The following is an 11,095-nucleotide window of genomic DNA, read 5'->3' on the forward strand; positions in this document are numbered from 1 at the left end:
CAAGACAACCAGAAATAGACAGAAAAATCCTGTCTCACAAAAATGTATTTAGAAGTCTTCTTTAAGACACATGTGATGCTCTAGTAAATTTCCTGCTGACACCAACTCCCTGTGGGTGAAACAGGAGCAGGTGCCCTTTGAGCAGCAGTACACACTCTGCTGAGGTGATTTGCATATGGAGTCCTTATCCAACAGTCCAAGCTCCTTTAAGGGCAGCTGTCAGGAGCCTAAGAAGCATCCTCTCTTCCAGCTCTGAGAGATGGAGACAGACACACTCCTGCTATGGGTGCTACTGCTCTGGGTTCCAGGTGAGGATGCAGAGGAGTGTTGGGACAACCTCTGTGGCCATCTTTACTTTCTGTTCCTGAGGGTTCTTATTCATTGTCATTATATTCCATTTGTAATGTCTATGTGTTTATCATTCCAGGCTCCAATACTGACATTGTGCTGACCCAATCTCCAGCTTCATTGGCTGCATCTCTAGGGCAGGCAGCCACCATCTCCTGCAAGGCCAGCCAAAGTGTCAGTACATCTAGCTATAATTTTATGTACTGGTACCAACAGAAACCAGGACAGCCACCCAAACTCCTCATCTATCTTGCATCCAACCTAGCATCTGGGGTCCCTGCCAGGTTCACTAGCAGGGAGTCTGGGACAGACTTTATCCTCACCATCAATCCTGTGGAGGCTGATGATGCTGCAGCCTATTACTGTCTGCAACATAGGGAGAAACCTCCCACAATGCTCCAGGGCTGAACTAAAACCTCCTGGGGTTGCAGCTCACTGAGGCTCAGTCTCTCCGTTCTCCTTATCCTCTGACATTTCAACACAGAGTTCAAGGCTTATGTGGAAAAATACTGCAAATACTGAAACAAGTTTTGTGAACAGATATGTATGAGTGCCCCAATCCTCATGTTTTGTAATTTAATTATTTCCCAACAAAATATATGATTGTTTTAATTATCATTTATCATTTAAATTTTTATTAACACATATTTATCTTTGGATTATTTTCCCTTCTCCCCTTACTCCCTGACCACATCTCTGCCTATTCCCTCAAGCTCAGAATCCTCCTTTGACTTTCCAGTCACTGAGTTTACTGTCTCTTATTTATAATTCTGAAAATAGGAAAAGATAATAAATACAAATTATGTCACTATAAAACAGTGTTCCATATACAGCAAAGGACTGCCAGGTCGGTGATCAATTAGAAATGGTGCACCTAACCCTCAAGAGACTGGAGTCCTAGGGAGTTCAGATATCAGGTTATGAGGAGTCCTCGGGGATGGAGACATCCTCATGGGGACAGGAGGTTGGGAAGAGGATTGGGATGTGGAATAGACAAAGGGTGCAGGGAGTTTGTAGAATAAAATCTGCAGCGTACAAAAATAAATGAATCAATATTTTTTTAAAATAGTGTTAACTAAGGCATTTATACTAGTATGGGTTTGTGTGTGTGTGTGTGTGTGTGTGTGTGTGTGTGTGTGTGTGTGCGTGTATGTGCATGCACGTGCACTTGTGTGTGCCTCCTAGGAGAAATAATAATTATGATACTGCCACAAATAGGACTAACCAGCATGAGGCTACAAAATGATCTGAGATTTCCTATATGTAAATATGATTTGCTTTCCTGGAGAGTAAAATCTCTGTAGACAGACACTGTTGAATGGAATCTACCCTTCTAGCCTCCTCCAGGACTGCATCTGTGGTGACCAATGCCTCTCTGAGAGAAAGGCATGTGGAATCCTCTGTTTGCTTTCTCCAAGTCATCTGCCCACTATCAACAGGTTCGCTTTGAGGATCACCTCCTCTAATCAAACACCCCCAAGTGGTCCCAAACTCCTTTACTTTCCTCTTAAAGGTAATGTCAGGTGAACTTTTGTTCTTCAGAATGCAAATCTCCTAACCTTGTAAAACACAATCAAAATAAATCTGACTTTAGAGATTTTCAGTTGAACCTGACCAATATACTGAAGCTTTCCAAAATCTCACCCTGTTCATGGATATAAGTTACAAAAAGATAATCTTAATCTTACATCAGACAAATATAAGTTCATTAATTAATTAATTGTTTTAATTATCATTCATCATTTAATTTTTTTCCTTTTATTTATTGAATATCATATTCACTTACATTACCAATGGTAAAACCTTTCCCAATTTCCCCCCTCTCCAAAGACCCCCAATCCCTCCTCCGCTCCCTTACCTCCACCTATATGCCCTTCCACCTGACACACTCCCACCTCCCCCACCTTGGTTTCCCTTTGTTGTGGCCTCTATTGAGCCTTTACTCCACATTTGACCAAGAACCACTCCTCCCACTGATGCCCAACAAGGCATTCCTCTGCCACATTTTTGGCTGGAACCATGTGTACCCCTTGGTTGATGGTTCAGTCCCTGGGAGTCTTGGGGCATCTGGGTGGCCTAAGTCATTGTTATTCCCATGGAGCTATAAACCCCTTGAGCTCCTCTAGACCACCCTCCAGCTCTACCATTTGAGATCCCACATCCAGTCCAATAATTGGTTGCTAGTTTCTGCCTCTGCATTTGTAAGGCTCTTGCAGGACTCCTCCGGAGACAAGCATGGCATGCTCCTTTTAGTATAAGCTTCTTGTCCTAGTGTCAGGGTTTGGTGATTGTTTATAGGATGAATCCCCAGGTAGGGAAGTCTCTGGGTGGCCTTTACTTCAGTCTCTGCTACACACATTGTCTCCCTTTCTCAGAGGAATCAAAGCACCCTCACTTAAGTCCTCATTCTTCTTGAGCTTCCTGTGCTGGGTGAATATTAACTTGTTTATTTTGAGCTTTTGTGCTAGCATCCTCTTATTAGTGAGTGCATACCATGTGTGTTTTTTGTGACTGGGTTACCTCGTTCAGGATGACACTTTCTAGTTCCATCCATTTGCCTAAGAATTTCATGAATTCATTGTTTTTAATAGCTGAATAGTACTCCATTGTGAATATATACCACAGTTTCTGTATCCATTCCTCTGTTGAGTGACATCTTGGTTATTTCCAGCTTTTGGCTATTATAAATAAGGCAGCTATGAACATAGTGGAGCATGTATCCTTATTACATATGGCAGTACCTTCTGGGAATATGTCCAGGAGTGGGATAGCTGGGTCCACAGGTAGAACTATGTCTAATTTTCTGAGGAATCGCCAAACTGATTTCCACAGTGGTTTTTCCAGCTTGCAATCCCACCAACAATGGAAAAGAGTTCCTTTTTCCCCACATCCTCTCCAGCATCTGCTGTCCCCTGAGATTTTCATCTTAGCCATTCTGACCAGTGTGAGGTAGAATCTCAGTGTTGTTTTGATTTGCATTTCCCTGATAACTAAGGATGCTGATCATTTCTTTACGTGCTTTAGATACATTGAGTTCTTCAGGTGAAAATTCTTTGTTTAGATCTGTACCCCATTTTTAATAGGGTTATTTGGTAATCTGGGCTCTAACTTCTTGAGTTCTTTGTATATATTGGATATGAGCCCTCTATTGGATGTAGGGTTAGTAAAGATCTTTTTCCAAATTGTTGGTTGCAATTTGTCCTATTGACCATGTCCTTTGCCTTACAGAAGCTTTGCAATTTTATGAGGTTCCATTTGTCGATTCTTGTTTTGAGAGCATAAGCCATTGGTGTTCTGTTCAAGAACTTTCCCCCATGCCTATATGTTCAAGATTTGTCTGAACTTTCTCCTCTATAAGCTTCAGTGTGTCTGGTTTTATGTGTAGATCCTTGATCCACTTGGAGTTGAGCTTTGTACAAGGAGATAAGAATGGGTCAATTTGCATTTTTCTGCATGCAGACCTCCAGTTGATCCAGAACCATTTGTTAAAAATGTGGCCTTTTTTTCCACTTGATGTTTTTAGCTCCTTTGTCAAATGTCAAGTGACCTTATGTGTGTGGATTCTTTTCGGACTCTTCAATTCTTTTCCATTGATCTTCCTGCCTGTCTGCATACTAACTAATACAAAACAGATTTTATCACGCTTCCTCTGTAGTAGAGCATGAGATCAGGGATGGCGATTCCCCCCAGAAATTCTTTTGCTGAGGAGAATAGTTTTTGTTATCCTGGGTTTTTTGTTATTCCATTTGAATTTGAGACTTGCTCTTTCTAGATCTATGAAGAATAGATTGGATTTTGATGGGGTTTGCATCGCATCTGTAGTTTGCTTTTGGCAAGATGGTCATTTTTACTATATTTATCCTGTCAATCCATGAACATGGGGAATCTTTCCATCTTCTGAGACCTTTTTCGATTTCTTTCTTCAGAGGCTTAAAGTTGTTGTCATTTAGAACTTTCACTTGCTTCATTAGGGTCACACCTAGAAATGAAATATTATTTGGGGATATTTTGAAGGGTGTTGTTTCCCTAATTTCTTTCTGATCTTGTTTATCCTTTGAGTAGAGGAAGGCTACTAATTTGTTTGAATTAATTTTATACCCAGAAACTTGGCTGAAGTTGTTTATCAGCTTTAGGGTTCTCTGGTGGAAGTCTTAGGGTCACTTAAGTATGCTATCATATCATCGGCAAATAGTGATAGTTTGACTTCTTCCTTTCCAATTTGTAACCTTTGACTTACTTTTGCTGCCTGATTGCTCTGGCTAGGACTTCAAGCACTATATTGAATAGATAGGGAGAGAGTGGGCAGCCTTGTCTGGTCCCCAATTTTAGTGGGATTGCTTCTAGTTTCTCTCCATTGAGTTTGATGTTGGCTACTGGTTTGCAGTATATTGTTTTCACTATGTTTAGTTATAGGCCTTGGATTCCTGATCTCTCTAAGACTTTTATCATGAAGGGTTGCTGGATTTTGTCAAAAGCATTTTCAGCACCAAATGAAGTGACCATGTAGTTTTTTCTCTTTAGTTTGTTTATGTAGTGGATTACATTGATGGATTTTTATATATTTAACCATCCCTGCATCCCTGGGACGAAGCCTACCTGATAATGGTGAATTATAGTTTTGGTGCATGATTGGATTTAGTTGGTCAGGATTTTGTTCAGTATTTTAAAATCAATGTTCATGAGGGAGATTGATCTGAAGTTCTTCTTCCTTGTCTAGTCTTTGTTTGGTTTAGGTATACACATTATTGTGGCTTCAGAGAATGAGTTGGGTAGTGTTCCTTGAGTTTCTAGTTCTTGGAAAAGTTTGAAGAGCATAGGTATTAACTCTTCTTTAAAGATATGATAGAATTCCCTGCTAAACCCATTTGGTCCTGGGCTTTTTTTGTTGTTGATTGTTTCTGGGTTTTTGTTTTGTGTTTTTTTTTTTTTGGTTTGGTTTTTATTTTCTAAATTCTTTTATTGCATTCCAAATGCTTTCCCATTTCCCAGTTCCCTCCTCACTATATGTCCCATAAGCCCTCTTCTCTCCACCCATTCTCCAATCACCTACCTCCTTTTCTCTGTCCTGGTACTTTCCTACAATGCTGGATCAAGCCTTTCCAGGATCAGGGCCCTCTCCTTACTTCTTCATGGGAGTCATTTGATATTCTAATTGTGTCTTGGGTATTCAGAGCTTCTGGGCTAATTAATATCCACATATCAGAGATTGCATTCCATGTATATTTTTTTGTGATTGGGTTACCTCACTTAGGATGATATTGTCCGGTTCCAACCATTTGCTTAAACATGAATTCATTGTTTTTTAATTGCTGAGTAGTATTCCATTGTGTAAATATACCACATTTTTCTGTATCAATTCCTCCATTGAGGGACATCTGGGTTCTTTCTAGCTTCTGTCTATTATAAAAAAGGCTGCTATGAACATAGTGGAGCATGTGTCCTTATTGCATGCTGGGCAATCCTCTGGGTATATGCCCAGGAGTGGTATAGCAGGGTCCTCCAGAAGTGTCATGTCCAGTTTTTGAGGAATGCTGATACCAAAACCACACAAAGATCCAACAAAGAAAGAGAACTTGAGGCCAATTTCCCTTATGAAGTTCGATGCAAAAATACTAAATAAAATTCTTGCCATCTTATTCTTGATGAATCCGAGAACACATCAAAACAATCATCCACCATTGGAATTGGAAAGGAAGAAGTCAAATTATCACTATTTGCAGACAATATGATAGTAACTTAAGTGACCAAAAAAACTCCACCAGGGAACTCCTACTGATAAACAACTCCAGCAAAGTGGCTGATTATAAAATCAACTCAAGCAAATCAGTTGCCTTCCTACACTCAAAGGATAAGCAGGCTGAGAAAGAAGTTAGGGAAATGACACCCTTCACAATAGCCACAAACAATATAACAATATAAAGTATCTTTGTGTGACTCTAACCAAACAAATAAAAGATCTGTATGACAAGAAATTCAGGTCTCTGAAGAAGGAAATCAAAGAAGACCTCAGAAAATGGAAAAAATCTTTCATGCTCGTGGATTGGGAGGATTAATATAGTTAAAATGGCCATCTTGCCAAAATGAAAGATCCCATCAAAATCCCAACTCAGTTCTTAATAGAGTTAGAAAAAGCAATTCTCAAATTCATCAAGAATAACAAAAAAACCAGGGTAGCTAAAACTATTCTCAACAGTAAAGGAACTTCTGGGAAAATCAGTATCCCAGATCTCAAGAAATACTACAGAGAAATAGTGTTTAAAACTGCATGGTATTGGTACACTGACAGGCAGGTAGATCAATGGAATAGAATTGAAGGCCCAGAAATGAATCCACACACTTATGGTCAATTGATCTTCAACAAAGGGGCTGAAAACATCCAGTGGAAAATGATAGTCTTTTCAACACATTGTGCTGGTTCACCTGGAGGTCAGCATGCAGAAGAACGCGAATTGATCCATTCTTATCTCCTTGTACTAATCTCAACTCAAAGTGGATAAAGTGGAGAGAAGAAGGTTTATGGGACATATGGGGATGGAGGATTTGGGAAAGGAAAATTCATTGTTTCTAATGACTGAATAGTACTCCATGGTATAAATATATCACATTTTTGTATCCATTCCTCCTTTGAGGGACACCCGTGTTCTTTCCAGCTTCTGGCTATTACAAATAGGGCTGCTATAAACATAGTGGCACATGTGTCCTTATTGTATGCCAGGGAATCCTCTGGGTATATGCCCAGGAGAGGTATAGCAGGGTCCTCCAGAACTGTCATGCCCAGATTTCTGAGGAACCACCAGACTGATTGCCAAAGTGGTTGTACCATCTTGCAATCCGACCAACAGTGAAAGAGTATTGCTCTTTCTCCACATCCATGCCAACACCTGCTGTCTCCTGAGTTTTTAACCATAGCCATTCTGACTGGTGTGAGGTGAAATCTCGGGGTTGTTTTGATTCAGCAACAGCTTTTAATATCCTTTCATTGTTTGGTGTACTTGGTGTTTTGATTGTTATGTGATAGAAGGAAGTTCAATTTTGGTCCAGTCTATTTGGAGTTTGTAGGCCTCTTGTATGTTCATGGGCATCTCTTTCTTTAGCTTAGGGAAGTTTTTTCTGTAATTTTGTTGAAGGTATATCTATTGGTCCTTTAAGTTGGGAATCTTTGCTCTCTTTTATTTAGGTTTGGGCTTCTCACTGTGTCTTGAATTTCTTGTAAGTTTTAGGTCAGAAGCTTTTTGCATCCTGCATTTTCTTTGACTGTTGTGTCCATCTCTTCTATGGTATCTTCTACACCTGAGATTCTTTCTTCTATCTCTTGTATTCTGTTGGTGTTACTTCCATCTGTAATTCCTGACCTTTTCCCTAAATTTTCCATTTCCAGGTATGTCTCCATTTTGTGTTTTCCTTATTGTTTCTACTTCTACTTTTAGGTCTTAGATCATTTTATTTAACTCCTTCATCTGTTTGCCTGTGTTTTCCTGTATTTCTTTCAGTGAGTTATTGATACCCTCCTTAAAGGACTCTATTATCTTCATGAGATAGGATTTAAGGTCAGCTTCCTGATTTTTAGGTGTATTGTATTCAGGGCTTGCTATGGTGGGAGAGCTGGGTTCTGACAAAGCCCACTAATATTGGCTTCTGTTGTTTGTGGTTTTGAGTTTGCCTTTTGCCATCTAGACATCCCTGGTGTTTGTTGGTCTGGGAGATTTTCTGGAGTCTGCCTCCTTTGACCCTGGGTTGTTTCAAGTCTCCTGGTAGGCCTGCGCCCAGGCTATATCAGACTATCTATGGGCCCATCTTAAGGGGGGCTCTTCACAGGGGCAGAGAGGGTACTGATATGTTGCCCTGGCTGCAGTAGATATCCTTGGAGGCCTTCAGACTGTTGAGTAAACTGCTCTGAGTGCAGTGGGTTCTCAACTTCTCTGAGTGTGGTGGATTCTTTAGGATAGATCAGGATCTGGTATTTTCAACAGAGCAGACCAGCCAAGAGTCTGCCCTAGGAGAAAGAACCAGGCAACTGAAGGGGTGGTAAGGGAGTCATATTTGAAAGAGCAGGGGTTTTGGTGACTTATAGGTCCCAAATCAGCTCCCAGAAGCAGCTCTGGGACTCTGGAGGTAGGGGCAGGGGTTCTTACCGACTGCTCTGAGTGCAGCAGCTTTTCTAGGATGGATCAGAATATGGTGTCTTCAATGGATCAAGCCCTTATTAATCTTTCTACTATGTAAACTTGAAAATATTTATCTTGCTCTTCCATACAAGAATTGTTACAGCCTCACTGAGGATTTTCTTAGGAAATGACCTCCTTGATTGAGACATCTTTTTCACTTCATAAAAGAACTGGTAAGAGTGACAGGATATAAGAAAGTCATCACCATAAGATTTAGCAGCCTAGAAATTACTTTTTTTCTTGAACTTATGTTTGTCTTACATAAGACTAACATTTTTGTAGCTTATATCCATTGCCAGGGTGAGATTTTGGAAAATTTCAGTATATTGGTCAGGTTCAACTGAAAAATATGTAAAGTCAGATTAATTTAAGTTTTTCCAGGAAAGGGGGCTTTTATTTTGGAGACTGAAAGTTCACTTGACATTTTTCTTAAGAGAAAAGTAAAGTAGTAAAGGTGGTGATTTATTAAAGGAGGTGAGCCTCAGAGTGAACCTGGAGATAGTGGGCAGGATGACATACAGAATGCAAACAGCGGATCCCAATTATCCTTCCCTCAGAGAGGCCCTGATCACCACAGATGAAGTATTGGAGGAGTCTAGAAGGGTAGATTCCATGTAACAGTGTCTGTCTATAGAGACTCAACACTACCAGGAAAGCAAAACATATAGGGAATCTCAGATCATTTTTCAGCCTCAAGGCTTGATAGTTCTAGTTGGATGGTAGTATTATAGTTAGTACTTCTCTTAGGTGGCCATTTTCTCTGTTTTCCAACCTATAGGTACAGCAAGCCATAGTACAGGAAAAAAAGCACGTCTCCCTTAGGGACGCAGTTCCAAGGAGTACTAGTGTCTTAGTGCTTTAGAGAAGTCCAAGTTGATGAGGGCTCAGTAACTGTCTGCAAAGAGAAGGTATCCATTAAGCATTCTCTTCCCCTGAATCCCATATCTGGAAAGCTTCCTGATGACACTCTGTCTCAAACAAGGAATTTAGGGACCCACACCTACGATTGACCTTTGTCCTCCATGTGTAATACATGTTATATTCACTCACATATTCTATACACCATATAGAAAAAAATGAAGAAAGAAATCAAGAAAAGAAAAAGGCAGGAAGACCTTGAACACAAATACAGAAGCTGTTAAAATGAAGAATATTAGATCAAGACAAAAGGAAAAATCAATAAATCTGATAATAAAACTTAATTTGGGTATGGGCACAGAGATAGTGACATTGGAAACAAAGGAGAAAATAACTGCAGCACAGGCTATGTTTCTAAGTAACTATAGCAGTCTGTTTGTGAGGGTAAGAAAATAAAAGCTATTGGAGAATAAGGACACTGGGGTGGGAATGTAAGCCTGTATCTTAAAGATTAATTGACAAGCCTAACTACTCAGTGCTCTTTTCAACTTAAATGATGAACAACCATGCTCCCATCAAGTCTTCCATTGTTTCAGGGGAAAAGAGTGGTTACTAAATCTAATTGAGTACCTTAATAAATAGTAGATCAGAGGAGAATAAATGGATTAGCAGTTCAGAGCACTTCTTTTTCTTGCAGAGCATGCCAATTTGCTTTCCATCACTCACATCAACTAGCTAAAATCCTCCTGTATCGGATGTACCAACAAATTGGGAAAGGATCTTCACCAGCCCTACATCCAACAGAGGGCTAATAACCAATATATACAAAGAACTCAAGAAGTTAGACCCCAGAGAACCAAATAACCCTATTAAAAATGGGGTATAGAGCTAAACAAATAATTTTCACCTGAAGAAATTTGGATGGCTGAGAAGCACCTTAAGGAATGTACAACATCATTAGTCATTAGGGAAATGCAAATCAAAACAACCCTGAGATTTCACCTCACACCAGTCAGAATGGCTAAGGTTAAAAACTCAGGAGATAGCAGGTGTTGGCAAGGATGTGGAGAAAGAGGAACACTCCTCCACTGCTAGTGAGATTGCAAGATGGTACAACCACTTTGGAAATCAGTCTAGCAGCTCCTCAGAAAACTGGACATGACACTCCTAGAGGACCCCGCTATACCTCTCCTGGGCATATACCCAGAGGATTCTCCGGCATGCAATAAGGACACATGCTCAACTATGTTCATAGCAGCCTTATTTATAATTGCCAAAAGTTGGAAAGAACCCAGATGTCCCTCAGTGGAGGAATAGATACAGAAAATGTGGTATATTTACACAATGGAATACTACTCAGCAATTAAAAACAGTGAATTCATGAAATTCTTAGGCAAATGGTTTGAACTGGAAAATACTATCCTAAGTGGTGTTACCCAATCACAAAAGAATACATATGTAATGCAATCCCTGATAAGAGGATATTAATTAGTTCAGAAGCTCTGAATACTCACAACAGAACTAGCATATCAAATGATTCCCTCAAAGAAAGAAGGAGAGAGCCCTGGTCCTGGAAAGGCTTGATCCATCATTGTAGGGGAGTACAAGGACAGAGAAATGGGAGGGGGTGATTGGGCAATGGGTGGATAGAAGAGGGCTTATGGGGCATATGGGACACCAGATTCTAGGTTGGATGCAAGATATATGAGGTGTTTAGGTGGTTG

The sequence above is a fragment of the Apodemus sylvaticus genome, chromosome 2 (genome assembly GCF_947179515.1).
Source record: "Apodemus sylvaticus chromosome 2, mApoSyl1.1, whole genome shotgun sequence".
Taxonomy (NCBI): Eukaryota; Metazoa; Chordata; class Mammalia; order Rodentia; family Muridae; genus Apodemus; species Apodemus sylvaticus.